The sequence below is a fragment of the Elephas maximus genome, chromosome X (genome assembly GCF_024166365.1).
Source record: "Elephas maximus indicus isolate mEleMax1 chromosome X, mEleMax1 primary haplotype, whole genome shotgun sequence".
Classification (NCBI taxonomy): domain Eukaryota; kingdom Metazoa; phylum Chordata; class Mammalia; order Proboscidea; family Elephantidae; genus Elephas; species Elephas maximus.
Genome location: NC_064846.1, coordinates 59,106,802 through 59,126,486, shown reverse-complemented (window position 1 = coordinate 59,126,486; position 19,685 = coordinate 59,106,802).

Below are 19,685 nucleotides of genomic sequence, written 5' to 3'. Positions count from 1 at the left end.
CCCTCCATACAGGAGATGGCAACACAGGCTTAAGTGGCGACCTGATCCAAGAAGTTCACTCCTCACCAGCATCCCTCTCCATCCCATTGTCCACTCCAATTCCTGTCTGAAGAGTTGGCTTTAGGAATGGTTCCTGTCCTCGGCCAACAGAAGATCTGGAGACCATGACCACTGGGGTCCTTCTACTCTCAGTCAGACCATTAAGTCTGGTCTTTTTAGGAGAATTTGGGGTCTGCATCTTACTGCTCTGCTGCTCCCTCAGGGGTTCTCTGTTTTGTCCCCTGTCAGGGCAGTCATCAGTTGTAGCCAGGCACCATCTAGTTCTTCTGGTCTCTGGTTTATGTGGCCCTTTCTATCTCTTGGGCTCATAATTACCTTGTGTCCTTGGTGTTCTTCATTCTCCTTTGATCCAGGTGGGTTGAGACCAATTGACACATCTTAGATGGCCACTTGCTAGCATTTAAGACCCCAGACGTCACTGACCAAAGTGGGATGCAGAATGTTTTCTTAATAAATTTTATGATGCCAATTCACTTACAGGTCACCTGAAACCATGGTCCCCAAATGCCCGCTGTTGCTAACACTGGCCTTCGAGGCATTCCGTTTATTCAGGAAACATCTTTGATCTTGGTTTAGTCCAGTTGTGCTGACCTCGCCTGTATTGTGTATTGTCTTTCCTGTCACCTAAAGTAGTTCTTATCTACTATCTAATTAGTGAATACTCTTCCCCCATCCTATCTCCCCCCTCTCGTAACCATCAAAGAATATTTTCTTCTCTGTTTAAACTATTTCTTGAGTTCTTATAATAGTGGTCTCTTACAATATTTGTCCTTTTGCAACTGACTAATTTCACTCAGCATAATGCCTTCCAGGTTCCTCCATGTTATGAAATGTTTCACAGAACCCTCACTGTTCTTTATTAATGCATAGTATTCCATTGTGTGAATATACCATAATTTATTTATCCATTTATCTGTCGATGGGCACCTTGGTTGCTTCCATCTTTTTGCTATTGTAAACAGTACTGCAATGAATATGGGTGTGCATATATCTGTTTGTGTAAAGGTTCTTATTTCTCTAGGATATATTCCAAGGAGTGGGATTGCTGGATTGTACTGTAGTTCTGTTTATAGCTTTTTAAGGAAGTGCCAAATTGATTTCCAAAGTGGTTGTACCATTTGACATTCGCATCGGCAGTGTATAAGAGTTCTAGTCTCTCCACAACCTTGCCAACATTTATTATTTTGTGTTTTTTGCATTAATGCCAGCCTTGTTGGAGTGAGATGAAATCTCATTGTAGTTTTGATTTGCATTTCTCTAATGGCTAATGATCGTGAGCATTTCCTCATGTATCTGTTAGCTACCTGAATGTCTTCTTTAGTGAAGTGTCTGTTTATACATTTTTTAATTGGGTATTTGTTTTTTGCAGTTGAGTTTTTACAGTATCATGTAGATTTTAGAGATAAGGCACTGATTGGAAATGTCATAGATAAAAGCTTTGTCCTAGTCTGAAGGTAATCTTTTTACTCTTTTGGCTAAGTCTTTGGATAACCATAAATGTTTACTTTTTACCAACTTCCAGTTAACTAGCTTATCTTCTGGTGTTTGTGCATTGTTAGTAATGTTTTGTATACTGTTTGTGCCATGTATTAGGGCTCCGAACGTTGTCCCTATTTTTCCTTCCATGATCTGTATCATTTTAGAGTTTATATTTAGGTCTTTGATCGATTTTGAGCTTGTTTTTGTGCATGGGGTGAGGTATGGGTCTTGTTTGATTTTTTTGCAGATGGATATCCAGTTATGCCACCACCATTTGTTAAAAAGACTGGCTTTTCCCCATTTAACTGCTTTGGGCCCTTTGTCAAAAATCAGCTGCTCATATGTGGATGGATTTACGTCTGGATTCTCAATTCTGTTCCATTGGTCTATGTATCTGTTCTTTTACCAGTAGCAGGCTGTTTTGACAACTGTGGCGGTATAATAGTTTCTAAAATCAAGTAGAGTAAGGCCTCCACTTTGTTCTTCTTTTTCAGTAATGCCTTACTTATCCGGGGCTTCTTTCCCTTCCAAATGAAGTTGGTGATTTGTTTCTCCATCTGATTAAGAAATTTCGTTGGAATTTGGATTGGAATTGCATTAAATGTATAGATCGCCTTTGGTAGAACAGATATTTTTATAATGTTAAGTCTTCCTATCCATGAGCAAGGCATGTTTTTCTACTATGTAGGTCTCTTTTAGTTTCTTGCAGAAGTGTTTTCTTTGTATAAGTCTTTTACATCTCTGTTGAGTTTTATTCCTAAGTATTTTATCTTCTTGGTGGCTACTGTAAAGGGTATTGATTTGGTGGTTTCCTGTTCGATGTTCTCTTTGTTGGTGTAGAGGTATCCAACTGATTTTTGTATGTTTATCTTGTATCCCGATACTCTGCTGAACTCTGCTATTAGTTTCAGTAGTTTTCTGGAGGATTCCTTAGGATTTTCTGTGTATAAGATCATGTCATCTGCAAATTGAGATACTTTTACTTTTTCCTTGCCAATCTGGATGCTCTTTAACTCTTTATCTAGCGTAATTACTCTGGCTAGGACCTCCAGCACAATGTTGAATAAGAGTGGTGATAAAGGGCATCTTATCGGGTTCCTAATCTCAGTGGGAATGCTTTCAGTCTCTCTACATTTAGGGTGATGTTGGCTGTTGGCTTTGTATAAATGCCCTTTATTATGTCGAGGAATTTTCCTTCTATTCCTATTTTGCTGAGAGTTTTTATCATGAATGAGTGTTGAACTTTGTCAAATGTCTTTTCTGCATCAATTGATAAAATCATGTGTTTCTTGTCTTTTGTTTTATTTATGTGGTAGATTACATTAATCGTTTTTCTAATGTTGAACCATCCCTGCATACCTGGTATGAATCCCACTTGGTCATGGTGAATTATTTTTTGGAGATGTTGAATTCTATTGGCTAGAAATTTGTTGAGGATTTTTGCATCTAAGTTCATGAGAGACATAGGTGTGTAATTTTTTTGTGTGTGTGGCATCTTTACCTGGTTTTTATATCAGGGATATGCTGGCTTCATAGAATGAGTTGGGGAGTATTCCGTCCTTTTCTATGCTCTGAAATACCTTTAGTAGTAGTGGTGTTAACTCTTCTCTGAAAGTTTGGTAGAACTCTGCAGTAACGCCATCTGGGCCAGGACTTTTTTTTTTGTTGGGAGTTTTTTGATTACCTTTTCAATCTCTTCTTTTTATTAATAATTTATTAATAATAAATTAATATTGCCACTCCTCTTTTTTATAGGTAATATGTTTCTAGGAATTCATCTATTTCTTCTAGGTTTCCAATTTTGTTAGAGTGCACTTTTTCATAGTAATCTGATATGATTCTTTTAATTTCAGTTGGGTCTGTTGTAATATCGCCCATCTCATTTCTTATTCAGGTTATTTGCTTCATCTCCTGTTTTTCTTTTGTCAGTTTGGCCAATGTTTTATCAAATTTGTTAATTTTTTCAAAGAACCAGCTTTTGGTCTTGTTAATTCTTTCAATTATATTACTGTTTTCTATTTCATTTAGTTCAGCTCGAATTTTATTATTTGTTTTCTTCTGTTGCCTGAGGGTTTCTTTTGTTGCTTTCTTTCTATTTGTTCAAGTTGTAGGGATAGTTCTTTGATGTTGGCCCTTTCTTCTTTTTGGATGTGTGCATTTATTGATATAAATTGGTCTCTGAGCACCACTTTTGCTGTGTCCCAAAGGTTCTGATAAGAAGTGTTTTGATTCTCACTGGATTCTATGAATTTCTTTATTCCATCCTTAATGTTTTCTATAACCCAGTCATTTTTAAGCAGAGTATTGTTTAGTTTCCAAGTGTTTGATTTATTTTCCCTGCTTTTTCTGTGATTGATTTCCACTTATGTGGTCTTATGGTCAGAGAAGATGCTTTGTAATATTTCAATGTTTTGGATTCTGCTAAGGCTTGCTTTATGACCTCATATGTGGTCTATTCTCATTGAAATTTCTAGGGGCCCAGTAGTGTGGGGCATGTCGAGATACTCCTTCTAAGGTGAAGTATAGGTTGTTGCATCTGGCCCCTCCTACAACTAAAAAGGAGGTGAGCCTCTTTGAATTTTAGAGGCAACATATCCCTCATTTGTGTGTGCTACTCTGGACTATATATCAAGTGACTCAAAAAGCTGCTAGTTTTGAGTGAAGCCCAGAACAAGAAAAGGCACTGCAACAGATCCAGGCTGCTGTGCAAGCTTCTCTGCCACTTAGGCCATATGATTCAGCTGATTCAATGGTGCTTAGTGCCAGTGGCAGAAAGAGATACTGTTTGGAGCCTTTGGCAGGCCCCTATTGGTGAATCACAGCTCAGACACAGGATTTTAGATCAAAGCTCTGACATCCTCTGCAGATAACTACTCTCCTTTTGAGAAACAGATTTGGCTTGTTGCTGGGCCTTAGTAGAGACTGAACCCTTAAGCATGGATCACGAAGTTATCATTTAGCTTGAGATGCCCATCATGAACTGGGTGTTGTCTGACCCACAGAGTCATAAATTTGGAGATGCACAGCAGCACTCCATCATTAAATGGAAGTGGTATATACATGTAAAAATGGTGTGAGGGCAGTGTCTGACCTCCTCCAACCCCACAGGGGGGAAGGAGAACCAAGATCAACAGCACAAGACTGACTCCCATGACACAGAGGCTAGACAAGCCTCCTCTCTGTGCCATCTTTACCAATTTTGACAGCAACTGTCCCTCCCACAGCACTCTCTACCGGATTTGGTAATTCATATCAAAGGCCACACAGAACTCACCGACCATACTCATGATTATGGGGTTTATTAGGGAAGTAACAGTTACAATTCAGGCTCAGAAACACCCGGGATACAATTCTCCCATCAGGACAGCCTCTTCCCAACCATGCTCCCAGGCATGCTTCTCCCTCGCCCAAAGGCATTCAGCTTTCTCTCTCCATGGGCCAGGAAGCCCACCATGCCGCCTCCTGCTGCCAGGTCTCTCCTGCCACTGCTTCTCACCAACTTCAGGGTTACAGCTTTCTCTCTGTCTCCTGGTCCCAGGAGCCTCCCAGCACAGGGATCCAAGTCCAAAGGAAGCACCAGCTCCTGGCTGTTCTTCTCTGCCGGTGGTAGGATTCTCTTTCTCACCTCTGGAGTCATTCACTTCAAGTCCAGCAGGATGATAAAGCTGACCAATGCCTTTGGTGAGCCACAATTTACCCTATCACAAAGCCCCGTCCAACCACCTGGGTGGGAGTTACAAGACCATGACGAGAAAGGCCACGCAAAACTATCCGTTACACCACAATACAAGATCTAACTGGAGTAGGTCGTGAAGGACCATGTAAGTTGCACGTAGAAGTGGCTCAAAGCCCATGCTCCCGATTCTTGTCACATTACTTTCCCTCTCACAGTCTGCACCTACGGCCTCATGGGGAGTTCCTTACAATCAGTTTACTGAAGAAGAGAAAACTTGTGCCTGGTTTACAAATGGTTCTGTGCAATATGTGTCTCCACATGAAAATGGGCAGCAATAGCACTGCAGCGCATTTATGGCACCCTCCTGAAGCACAGTGATGAAGGAAAATCCTCCCAGTGGGTATAACAATAAGCAGTGCACTTATTATTTTTGTTAGGTGCCATCCAGTCAATTCCAACTTAGAGTGACCCTATGTAAAACAGAATGAAACACTGTCTGGTCCTGTGCCATACTCACAATCACTGTTATGCTTGAGCCCACTGTTGCAGCCACTGTGTCAATCCATCTCATTGAGGGTCTTCCTCTTTCACTGACCCTCTACTTTACCTAGCATGACGTCTTTCTCTAGGGATTGATCCCTCCTGATAATATGTCCAAAGTATATGAGACATAGTCTCACCATCCTTGCTTCTAAGGGGCATTCTGGTTGTATCTCTTCCAAGACCGATTTGTTCATTCTTTTGGCAGTCCATAGTATATTCAATATTCTTCACAAACACCACAACTCAAAGGTGTCAGTTCTTCTTTGGTCTTCCTTATTAATCGTTCACCTTTCATATGCATATAAGGCTATTGAAAACACCATGGATTGGGTCAAGTGCACCTTAGTCTTCAAGTTGACATCTTTTCCTTTCAACATTTTAAAGAAGGTGTTTGCAGCAGATTTGCCCAATAAAATGTGTCTTTTGATTTCTTGACTACTGCTTCCATGGGTGTTGATTGTGGACCCAAGTAAAACGAAATCTTTGACAACTTCAATCTTTTCTCTGTTTATCATTATGTTGCTTATGGGTCTAGTTGTGAGGATTTTTTTTTTCTTTATACTGAGGTGTAATCCCTATTGAAGGCTGTGGTCTTTGATCTTCATCAGTAAATGCTTCAAGTCCTCTTCACTTTCAGCAAGCAAGGTTGTGTCATATGCATAAGGCAGGTTGTTAATGAGTCTTCCTCCAATCCTGATGCCCTGTTCTTCATACAGTCCAGCTTCTCAGATTATTTGCTTAGCATGCAGATTGAACAGGTATGGTGAAAGGATACAACCCTGACGCACACCTTTCCTGACTTTAAACCACTCAGTATCCCCTTGATCTGTCCGAACAACTACCTCTTGACCTATGTACAGGCTCTTCGTTAGCACAATTAAGTGTTCTGGAATTATGATTCTTTGCAATGTTATCCATAATTTGCTTTGATTCACACAGTTGAATGCCTTTGCATAGTCAATAAAACACAGGTAAACATCTTTCTGGTATCCTCTGTTTTCAGCCAGGATCCCTCTGATATCAATTATGACATCCTGGTTCCATGCCCTCTTCTGAATCTGACTGAAATGTCTGGAAGTTCCCTGTTGATATACTGCTGCAGCCACTTTTGAAATACCTTCAGCAAAATTTTACTTGTGTGTGATATTAATGATATTGCTTGATAATTTTCACATTCAGTTGGATCACCTTTCTTGGGAATAGGCATAAATATGGATCTCTTTTTTTTTTCTAGTCAGTTGTTTAGGTAGCTGTCTTTCAAATTTCTTGGCATAGATGAGTGAGTACTTCCAGAGATGCGTCTGTCTGTTGAAACATCTCAATTGGTATACCGTCATTTATGGAAGCCTTGTTTTTCACCAATGCCCTCATTACAGCTTGGACTTCTTCCTTCAATACCATCGGTTCCTGACCATATGCTATCTCCTGAAATGGCTAAACATAGACCAATTATTTTTGGTACAGTGCCTTTGTGTATTCCTTCCATCTTCTTTTAATGCTTCCTGACTTGTTTAATATTTTCCATGTAGAATCCTTTGATATTGCAACTTGAGGCTTCAATTTTTTTCTTCAGTTCTTTCAGTTTGAGAAATGCCTAGTGTGTTCTATCCTTTGGTTTTCTAACTCCAGGTGTTTGAGAAGTCATTGTAATATTTACTTTGTCTAATCGAGCCACCCTTTGAAATCTTCTGTTCAACTCTTTTACTTCATCATGTGTTCCTTTTGCTTTAGTTACTAGACATTGAAAAGCAAGTTCCGGAGTCTGTTCTGATATCCATTTTGGCCTTTTCTTTCTTTCCTGCCTTTTTAGCGACCTCTAGCTTCTTCATGTGTGATATCCTTGATGTCATCTCACAACTTGTCTGGTCTTCAGCCATTAGTGTTCAGCATGTCAAATCTATTCTTGAAATGGTCTCTAAATTCAGGTGGGATACACTGAAGGTTGTACTTTGGTTCTTGTGAACTTGTTCTAATTTTCTTCAGTTTCAACTTGAACTTGCGTATGTGCAAATGGTGGTCTCTTCTGCAGTCGGCCCCTGGCCTTCTTTTGACTGATGATATTGAGTTTTCCATTGTCTCTTTCCACAAATGTAGTCTATTAAACTCCTATATATTCCATTTGGCAAGGTCCACATGTATAGTCACCATTTATGTTGTTGAAAAAGGGTATTTGCAATGAAGATGTTGGTCTTACAAAATTCTGTCTCGTGGTCTCTGGCACCATTTCTATCACCAAGGCCATATTTTCCAACTACCAATCCTCTTTCTTTGTTTCCAGTCTTCGCATTCCAGTTACCAGCAATTATCATTGTGTTCTGATCACATGTTCAGACAATTTCGGACTGCAGAAGTTGGTAAAAATCTTCAATTTCCTCATTTTTGGCCTTAGTGGTTGGTGAGTAAATTTGAATAATAGTCGTATTAACTGGTCTTCCTTGTAGGCATATGGATACTATCCTATCAGTGACAGTGTTGTACTTCAGCATAGATGTCTAAATGTTCTTTTTGACGATAAATGCAACACCATTCCTCTTCAATTTGTCATTCCTGGCAAAGTAGACCATATGCTTGCCCAATTCAAAATGACAATACCAGTCTATTCCAGCTCACTAATGGCTAGGATATCAATGTTTATGCCCTTCAATTTCATTTTCGACAATTTCCAATTTTCCTAGATTCATAGGTCGTACATTCTACATTCTGATTTTTATGGATGTTTGCAGTTGTTTCTTCTCATTTTGAGTTGTGCCACATCAGCAAATGAAGGTTCTGAAAGCTTAACTCCATCCATGTCATTAACATCGATTCTAATTTGAGGAGGCAGCTTTTTCCCAGTTGTATTTTGAGTGCCTTCCAATCTGAAGGACTCATCTTCTAGCGCTATATCAGACAGTGTTTTGCTGCTATTCATAAGGTTTTAACCTGCTAATTCTTTTCAGAAGTAGACCACCGGGTCCTTCTTCCTAGTCTATCTTAGTCTGGAAGCTTAGCTGAAACCTGTCCACCATGTGTGACCTGGCTGGTATTTGACTACCTGTAGCATAACTTCCAGCATCACAGCAACACGCAAGCCCCCACAGTATGACAAACAGACAGATGCCGTGCACCTCATTTTTTATTTTTCTTGTAAGGAGAAATGGTCAGATGTGCAATTGTATACTGAATCATGGATTCTGGCCAATGGTTTGGCTGGATGGTCAGGAACATTATTGGAAAATTGGTGACATGGAGGTGTAGGGAAGAGGTATGTGGATAGACCTCTCTGAATAGTCCAAAGAAGTAAAGATATTTATGTATCTTGTGACCAATCAGTAAAGGTTGACCTTGGCAGAGGAGGATTTTAACAATGAAGTGAATAAGATGATGCGTTCTGTGGAAACCAGTCAGTCTCTTTCCCCAGCAACTCCTGCCATTGCTCAATTAGCTCATGAACAAAGTGGCCGTGGTGGCAGGGATGGAGGTTATGGATGGGCTAAACAACATGGACTTCCACTCACCAAGGCCACAGCCACTGCTTAGTGCCCAATTTGCTAACAACAGAGACCAATACTAAGTCCTCAATATAATACCAATTCTCAGTGGCAAGTTGGTTAGATTGAACCACTTCCATCATGGAAAGGGCATCCTTTTGTTCTTATTGGGATAGACACTCTGGATACGAATTTGCCTTCCTTGCATGTAATGCTTCTGCCAAAAGTACCATTCATGGACTTACAGTATGCCTTATCCAACGTCATGGTATCCTACACAGCATTGTCTTGGATCAAGAGACTCACTTCACAGCAATGAAGTGCGGCAATGGTTTCATGCTCATGGAATTCACGGCTCTTACCATGTTCCCCATTGTCCTGAAGTAGCTGGCTTGATAGGATGATGGGATGACCTAACTTTTAAAGATACAATTAAGGTGCCTTCTGGATGGTAATACCTTGCAGGGCTGGGGCAGTGTTCTCCAGGAAGCTGTATATGCTCTAAACCAGTGTCCAATATATGGTGCTATACTCCCATAGCCAGGATTCATGGTTCCAAGAATCAAGAGGTGGGTATGGGAGTGGCACCGCTCACTCTTAGTCCTAGTGACCCACTTATAAAGTTTTTGTTTCCTGTTCTCATGATACTATGCTTGTGGTTTTAGAAGTCTTAGTTCCAGAGGGAGGAATGTTTCCACCTGGAGACACAACATGAATTCAATTTAACTGGAAGTTAAGAAAGCCATCCAGCCAATTTGGGTTCCTCATCCCTCTGGATCAACAGGCAACAAATGGAGTTACCATATTGGCTGGTGTGACTGACCTTGACTACCAAGAGGAAATTGGACTGATGTTGCATAAAAGAGGTAAAAAGGAGTATGTCTGAAATACAGGAGATTCCTTAGGGAGTCTCTTAGTACTGCCATGCCCTGTGATTAAAGTTAATGAAAAACTGCAACAATTCAATGCTGACTTGACTACTAATGGCCCAGAACCTTCGGGAATGAAGTTTTGGGTCAACACACCAGGCAAAGAACCATATCCAGCTGAGGTCCTTGCTGAGGGCAAAGAAATATGGAATGTGTAGTTAAAGAAGGTAGTTCTAAATACCAGCTTCAACCACATGACAGGTGCAGAAACAAGGACTGTAATTGTTATTAGTATTTCTTCCATTTTTTTATATGTGTGTGTACGTAGATATGTATCAGTAGTAAATATCTTTGTTTTCTTCCCGCCCTTATCACATTACTTATTGTAAGATACAAGATGTGAACGGGACTAGTGCGTTTGCAGTTTTACACATGTTAAGTACAAGTATGACTCTAGGATTGCATTTATTTGGAGATTATGTATAGTTTAAGGAGATGTGTATTGGTGCCAATTGACAAGTGGTGGATCGTGATGGTTAACGGCATGTATCACCTTGGTCAGACTATGATTCTTAATGGTTTGGCAGACACAATGTAATCACCTCCCACTTTGTGATCTGGTGTGAACAGCCAATCAATTGAAAGAGGAGTTTCCTTGGTGGTGTGGCCAGCATCCAAGATGTAAATGGATGCTCTAGCAAAACTCACTCTGTTTCGATCTTGAACTTTTTCTCATCACTTGACCTCTGGTTCTTGGGATGTGAGAAGCCTTCAGTCTGCCACCTGGCCTGCAAATTTTAGATTTGTCAGCCCTTGCAACCACATGAACTAGTAGGAGCCTTCAGCCTGCCAGAAGCCTTCAGCCTGCTGCCTGACCCATGGATTTGGTTGGAACCTGCCATTCCCCACAATTTTGTGAGCCATTCTCTTGAAGTAAATTTATCTCTCTCTCTCTCTTTCTCTATACATACATATGTATATATACGCTTCACTGGTTTTGCTCCCCCAGAGAAACCAGACTGAGACAGGGGAGTTCTGCTTCAGAACAAGATGCAGTAACAGGGATAGTATTTACCCCCTAGCCCCAAACAAACAAAAAGCAGACAAAATATGTGAAACAGTGGTTTTTAAGATACTGGAAGTCAAGCAAAAAAAGACAGTGATTCCTAAGAAATGGGAAATAAGCAAGGTGAGTTCACTGCATTGAGAGAGATTCTGGTTCATGCAGGGGAAACACAGGCAGGGCCAGGTGGACTCCCTGAGCCGAGAAGGCAGAACTGAGATTCTGGGGACATCAAGGACATAAATGTCTGAAGTCAGAGTGCCAGATACAAGAACCCCCCAGCAAAAAACTGCAGAGGGTAGCCACATAGTCTTCAGGTGAGTAACCATCAGGGCATGCATGTGAGGGACCTACACAAAGCTGAGGAATGGGGGAGACAAAATAACGAGAGGTAATCCACTGTTGGAGTCCTGGTGGCAGAGTAGTTAAGAGCTCTGCTGCTAACCAAAAAGTCAGCAGTTCAAATTCACCAGCCACTCCTTGGAAACCTTATGGGCAGTTCTACTCTATCCTACAGAGTCGCTGAGTCCGAACCTACTCGACAGCACCTAACAACAACAATATTCTGTTGCTCATACAGTGCCAGTAATACAGCCTGTTCCTACCAGCTAGTCTGGTAAACCCCATGATTCATTTAGCATTGGGTAGAGTATCAGATGAGCCTTACTTTAGGAGTGAATAATAATTAGTCCTCGACTATACACTGCTCCAGTCCAGCCTCACAAATCTAAAATGCAATAACAGAAAAAAAAAAATTTCCAAGTAACTTAACTGCGTAACAGGACAGTACTCAAGGATATTTGTAGACATATAACCATAGCCAGCATCAAACAAAAGAAAACTCACAATGTCAAGAATCCAACAATATTTATCAGGTGTGTACACCAAAGAAGATACACAAGTTGCCAATAAACACGTTAAAAGATACTCAACATCATCTGTCTTTGGGAAATATAAATAAAAATTACAACAAGATACAACTTTACACCTATCAGGATGACTAAAATAAAAAATTTTGGCCATATCAAGTGCTGACAAGAATGTAGAGAAGCTGGAACTCTCATTCATCCCTTGTGGGAGTATAAAATGGTACAGAAATTTTGGAAAACAGTTTGGCACTTTCTTGAAAAGTTAAACGTGCACCTACCATATGATCCAGCCACTATACATCTAGATGTTTACCTAAAAAAAAGTGAAAGCATATGTCCACACAAGACTTGTACGTGGATATTCCAGCAGTCTTATTTATAATAACTAAAAACTGTAAACAACCCAAATGAATACCAACGGTGAATAGTTAAACAAGTTGGTATGTGCATACAATGGAACACTACTCAGAAACAAAAAAGAATGAACTCTTGATACACAGCATAACATTAACAAATATCAAAATAATTAAGCTGCCTGAAAGAAGCCAGACAAAACAGAGTGCATACTATATGATTCCATTTACGTAAAATTGTAGAAAATGTAAACTGATTTATAGTGACAGAAAGTAGATCAATGATACTTGCCGACAAGGGTAGTAGGGAACGGAGATGTTGGAGAAGGGATTTCAAGGAAGCACAAGGAAACTTTTGGGAGTGATAGAAATTTTCATTATCTTGACCATGGTGGCTTTTTCATGCATCAAAACTTTATGTAATTGTATGATTAAAATGTGCTGTTTATCTTATATCAACAATAGCTCAATAAAGCTGTTAAAGTCTTTAAAAAGGATGATAGGAGTTGTTTTGGTTAGTGATATGTGTCAACTTGGCTAGGCCATGATTCCTAGTATTCTGTGCTTGTCCTTCATTTTGTGGTATCATGTAATTATCCAGAATTTATAATAGTTGAATTATACATATTTCGGAAAAAGAAAATGTGAAAAGCTTTAGTGCGGTACAATCGAGGAAGCAAAAATCAAGAGGACAAAAGCAAAAAAGAAGTGAACAAAATTACCAAAAGACAAATCAAGTGAACAAAGGCAAAAGTTAATATAAAAATAATAGGAAATAACAATATTTTCAATTATGCTGACGTGAGATGCAGAAATATAAATGTGTAATATTTTTTAAATATTTGGCTAAATAGTTATTTTCATATTTTTAAATATATTTGCTTCTTTTACAACATTAGTGGCAATCTCCACAATGTGACAGCACACTCCTCCTTTCCATATTATGTTTATATTTACAAACAAGAGAAAATAAGATTTTTTTCTATAAACTAAGAATTCTTCAATAGAAAGAACGGTGAAGTCCAGTTGGATCCTACAAATGATGTTAAATAGTTATACACAAGGGAAAAAAACTTTTTTTTTCATTTTTATTCATTTATACTAAAATTATGTGTGGAAATTATTATTTTTTTTATTCTTTATACATTCAGACCAGGGTAACTGATCGCTGCTTTCAATATGGAATTCAAAGTTGAGTACGACAATATCTCTTGATTCAAAACAGAACTTTAGGCAGGGATGGGATAATTACATAAAATGTAGCACAGGTAACAACATATTAATCACCCTTCTACTACAAATGTATTTTCCTTACTCCTTTGTTCATGTGTTTTGTTTCTTATTATCAGTATGGGCCCATGGATTCTTAGTTTATTCAGCAGATTATATTATTACATTGTGTTAGTTTAGCTGGTGTTTTCTTGGCGTCTTTTTAATGATATGCATCACCTTTTCCCGTGCTTGTTGGCAATTTGGATAACTTCTATGAAGTGCCTGCTCAAGTCTTGTACCATTTTTTTTTTTGTGATTTCTCATTTTGCTTTTTTTTTATGTGTAGGAATTCTTTATATATTCTATATATGAGCACTTTTTCAGATACATATTTTGTTATAAGTGAGGAAAGAACAGGATACTGTGTTGATTCGGATAAAGAAAAAGGTTGCTTCCAGCGAGGAGAACATTTAATGAACTAAATTAGAACCATAGAATTGCCAATCAAGAGGATTAGTGGGTGATACTCCTTTTCCAGTAGGGAAAATGGGTCATCACCAGTACTTTTCATTCTGGCTCTTTTTCAGCTTTGTATTCCGAGAATCAGTTTCTTGCCTCCTAGTTGTCAAACCCAGCTCTCATTATTTTTCTCCCTCCAGGACTTCAAAAAATTGTAGTGGGGAAATTGGGAGTGAAGTTTTGCAGATTTAACTAAATTAAATGTAGGTAGAATGAACCAGGGAGCCCTGGTGGCAGTATGGTTAAGAGCTTAGCTGCTAACCAAAAGGTTGGTAGTTCAGATCCACCAGCTGCTCCTTAGAAATCTTATTGGGAAGTTCTACTCTGTCCTATCTATAAGTAACAGTGTGGGTAGCTCTCCAAGCCATATCATTGAATGAAGAACATAGGTTGTAGAATAATGATAACAAAGTGATTTAAAAAAAAATCTAGTTGCAGTTGAGTCAACTCCAACTCATTACAACCCCATGTGTGTCAGAGTGCTCTATAAGAATTTCAATGGCTGATTTTTTTTTTGGAAGTAGATGGCCAGGCCTTTCTTCCAAGGTGCCTCTTGGTGGACTCAAACCACCAAACTTTCATTTAGCAGCCAACTGTGCTAACGATTTGCACCACCTAGAGTTTGATACCATGTACGTAACACACACACACGCATGCGGTTTTTAAGGGCCTGCAACAAATTCATACTTATAACAATGGTTTCTTCCTTGAGGGGAGGGCGGTGTGGTGGTGAGAGAGTCTAAGGTTAGTGTTGGTGGTCAAGTGTGTTTTGCTTTTATTTGTAATGGCCTAATATGTTTTATGAGAACTTACATCATTAATAATAATTAATGTACATGTAAAAAGAGATCTAGATATTCATATATGCTGGTATAAGATGGAATATCTCTGGGATAATACATACAAGACTGGTATCAGAGTATTTGCCTCTCAGGATCAAACTACTGAAGGTCAGAGGAAAAAGGGAGACATAAGTACACTGTATACCCTTTTGTACTGTTTAAATCTTTTACCATGCACATATTTTATCTTTTTACTAAATTATTAAATTAATGTTTAAAAATAAGTGAGGATGAGAGATACTCTAAAAGTCATGGTAGCAGTGTTTACTAATAAACTCAGTCTTGGTATAAAGGATAGGAGACAAATAGAAATTAAATGGCCATTTCTAGCAGTAGAAGAAGGTAGAGGATACTTTAAAGCAAACGTAGAGAATGAGACTGGAAGAGAAAAAACACAAATGGGACACCATAAAGTGTAGGGACTGGAAGACAATTTCGCCCTACACCCTTTTATCCTTTGCGGCAGCTAAATAGGGCTGTAGCCCAACCATGCAAAAAAAGAAAACAATACCAGTGCATCCCGCAAAGAACAAAGAAAATAAAAAAGATTAATTTTAGCAAACATTTTTGCGTAACTACTAAAAAAAAAAAAAAAAAAATGTATTATGTACCATCAAATGAAACTGTCAACAGCATCGGGCAGTGCTGGAATCATAATCCAATATTGGGGTGTTGACTAAAATCAAGGTAGAGCAGTTTTATGCCCAAAGCCAATTAAAAAAAAAACTAATCTTACAGTCTAATCTTACTCAGTTTCCCAAAAGAGCAGATGCATCTAGTATTTCAGGGTGATCTGGTACTTAAAAAAAAAAATAAAGGTGTATCTTTTGAATTTCTGCCATCAAAATAACATTCACGGCTCTCCATGGATATTTGTCTCCCTTAAGTGAGCTTCAGTGGGACTGGCTCCTTTTGTAAGGCAAAGAATCTTTTTATAATGGGTCCCCTGCCTTATGGACATAATTAGAATGTAAAGTTTCTCTTCAAAGGGATTTCACTAATTCTCCATGATTAAAAACTTTTTTTTTTTACTGTGCACATATTTCTACTGTGCAATATCAGTAGAAGTTTCCCTTGTTTCCAAAAATAAGCATCTTACACCTATAAACTTGAAAACCTGTGCAGCACACATTCAGAGTAATGATAAATTGTTCAACTGCACTCTTTGATGAGAAAAGGCTGTGTTGTACTTGAACAAATTAAGCAACCTTAAATTAAAAAGGGGAAAACCCCACAACAACCGAGATTGAAAAAAGTCCAGAGATTTTAAGAACTAGAGGAAGAAAAAAACAAAAACCAATTGGATTCGTTCAGAATAATTCATTTTCAGCTTGGGTAACATCCATCTGAAGATTTTTTCCCCCTACAAACTAATAGTATAGAAGTCCCAGGCTGTGATAACTCTAATTCAGAGCTATTTTGTGTTTGTTAAATGGAATGTGACAGGGATCTGAAACAGTGCTATACTACAGAAATTAATTAGTTGAGAACTAACTTGATAATTTTACCACTGAGAGGAATGAGCTGAAATCAACCTTCACTTTAATTATGTGTAAAGAAGAAGTATAACTACCTGCATAGATAGTAATCAGGAAAAATGAAAATACATTTCTTTGTTATCTAGCAGATAGCAAGCTAGCTTGTTTAAACCGTTCACCTCTTGTATAGTAAAGGTAAACAAATTAGGTACTATAATGCCATCAAAATCTCACCCCACAGTAAAATGCTAGGAAAAAATAATGAACTCTTTTTTAATGTAATGATATACTTCTTTTCTCTTTTTGGTATTTAGCCTATCCAGGCCAATATAAGGAATTTCCTAATAAGAATTCTTCCCAGGACATTTAAATAATGTCCTCAAGTCAAAATCGCAAATTATCCGAGGCATCAACCCAGGTATAAAAAGCATTAGAACTGTTGGAATAACACTGTGTTTTCTTATCTTGATTTAAATACATTGGTTGTTGCCTTTTAATGCTGAAGGGATATGACCTTTCCGGATTTTAGATATCGATACCTACAATGGGCATTTGGATTGTGCTTACACACTCAACAGCAATATCATGTTCACAGATATTTCAGTTGACCCAATCAGCTGCAGTGTGCCTACACAGCGGCAGAGTTTGCAGGCACCCAGAGCTCTCAGCTGCTCATATCCCAGGCTGGTCAGTTGAGCTGCAAGTTTAAGGCCAAATTGCTGAACCATGTATTCTTTGGGCTGAAAAACCCTACACTGCATTGTGACACAACTAGAAAACTGAAGATCCAAATGAGGGAAAAGAATCTATGCAGGTGAAACTGCAGGAGGCCTTTCTGAGAGTAGAGAGTTTCAATTGACAAGTCACTGGCACAAAGTTCACATCTATCTAAAGTGCTAGGGCAGGTGGCCACATTTAGGGATTTTACATTTCATCTGCAGGCCTGGTTATTAACTCAGGTCAGCCAGGAGCATGATGGCCTAGTTGTATAATAAAGGTGCCAGGAACAAGCTTTTTCACTTCCTGCCACAGCAACTCCTTTGGAATGTGCTGCTAAATCTATGCTGTTTTCATTTCATGTCCTTCATCCAGGTCCCTAATGCCTTCAGATTATGAGATTATAAACCCATAGTTCGAGAAGACCTAGTTTGAGATGATGAGCTGCCTTGTATTATTTCCTTCTTCACAGTTCCTTGTGCTCTTTCTTGTATGGCAAACACTATGCAAAATAAAGCTGTATCACATGATGAAAATGTCTGAGACTCAAAGTCACTGACAGAAATGAAGTGACATTTAAGACTCCATCAGGTTTTCGTGGCAATTAGGTGAATTGACAGTTGGTTTAAGCCACTTCTGAGTTAGGACCAGAAGAATTGTCAAAAGGAAAAAATAGAAACCCTCCAAACCATTTAGGGGTTAAGGAAAGAGCTTTCCGTTCTTGATACGTTTTACTACCCAGGGCATTTAGAAGAAAGTGTGTGAAGAGAAAAATGAAAAGGATGTTATTACAACAATGAATTGTATGGGATGACAAAAGGAAGCAGGAGGGTAATGCAGGTGGCTACTACAGTGGATAATATTCTCTGACTAAATAGGTTATAACCACCTACAATCTTAAAAGAGATGATAGGGGAGATTGCTGCTTTAATCATGGAAACTTAATAACTCCTTGGAGAAAGGGGAAGTATTTATTGCCACACAAGGCAAGTTAAAAAAAAAAAAGCGAGATGAAAGAAAAACTCAGGGATCCAAAATTATGCACCATTTTTCCCTGTGAGTGGCAGAAAAAAAAATTCCCAAAGATATTAATGAAGGATGAAATCACAGTTTTGGGGAAACTAGGAACTTGTCAAAGCTACCAGTGAATATTCAGAAAGGCTACTCGCAATCACTTAGAATTTTAGAGATTCAGGCTTGAAGTAAGGAAGCTTTGGGGATGAAGCAGGCAGAGGTGTACCCGGTTCTCTAGAAAGGCACAAAAGATCATATATTTCCCAAAATTCCAGGCAGAAGGAGTGGTGGGAGAAAGAAAAAGTTGGCTACAGAGGATTGCAAGTACAGGAGTTGTCAGAGAGACTGAGCTGTTTCAATTCTTGTGGGTTTTATTCTCATTCACAGAAATGTGGTACAGCATCAGCTGGTGGCCTCAGAAAAAAAGCAGGAAGGAAGAAGAAAGGGCGAAAAAGGGTTAACACATGCCTCTTTCTTTGGCAGATCTCATTGGATGGAATGTTGCAAGCAAAAACCAAGGAACAAGTCAAAGGTTCAAGGTCATATGACTTCCTATGTGCCCATTCCTTTGTAACTCATTCTTTGCTGTTTACCTTCTCCCCTTCTTAACTCTGAGTCTTTTTCCCCAATGTGTAATATTCATCACTATCTAATAGTAAATTGATTCTTTACCAGCAGTGATAGGTAAAAAGTTCAATAAACTGTTTGGAGAAATGCCAAACTTGAAAAAAAAAAGACATAGAATTTCACATAAAAACCAGATAGAGCATAAAGCCAAGTATGGCTTAAATGTGACAGTTTACATACAGGATGGTATCACAAATGACTCTGAACGCAAATATATGAAAAAAAATTAAAATAGAGAACTACATTCATTTCAACTTCTGCAAAAACAAGGTGTCAAGAAAACATAATTATGAGAAAATGTGAAATTAATAGTAACATTAATTTTACATTTGAAGATCCAAGAGAACTTTTTTTTTGCACCTGAATTTGTGTCAACAGCAAGGTGAAGAAAAATATGTATCTCTATCACAGGAGTGTTATAAGGTATAATAAAAATGACTGTGCAAAATTTATATAAAAACCTAACTGCTATACATGAAACTATCACTGAGAATGAAAGTTCCTCAAAAATATTCATAGATTACTATATGCCAGAGATTGCTTTTAATGAAAATAGTTACAGAAAGGGAGAAAGATATTTTCTGTCTCCTGTAAATTTTCTTTTATTTTTTACAATTTTTAAATTTTGAAATAATTTCAAACTTAAAGAACAAGTGCCAGAAATAGTACAGAGAACTTTCATATATATTTACTGAGATTTTCCTGTTTATAAAAAATTTGCTTCATTTTTATCTGCTCTCTATATAAATACACACATATGCACACATATAGCCAGGTTATGCATCCACAGCCAGAAAAATACATAATGCGATGCCCTTCTCAGTGTGTCACAACTGGAAGCACACAATGACAATCTATTCTTCATTGGCGATGTTAATTTTGATCATTCAGCCA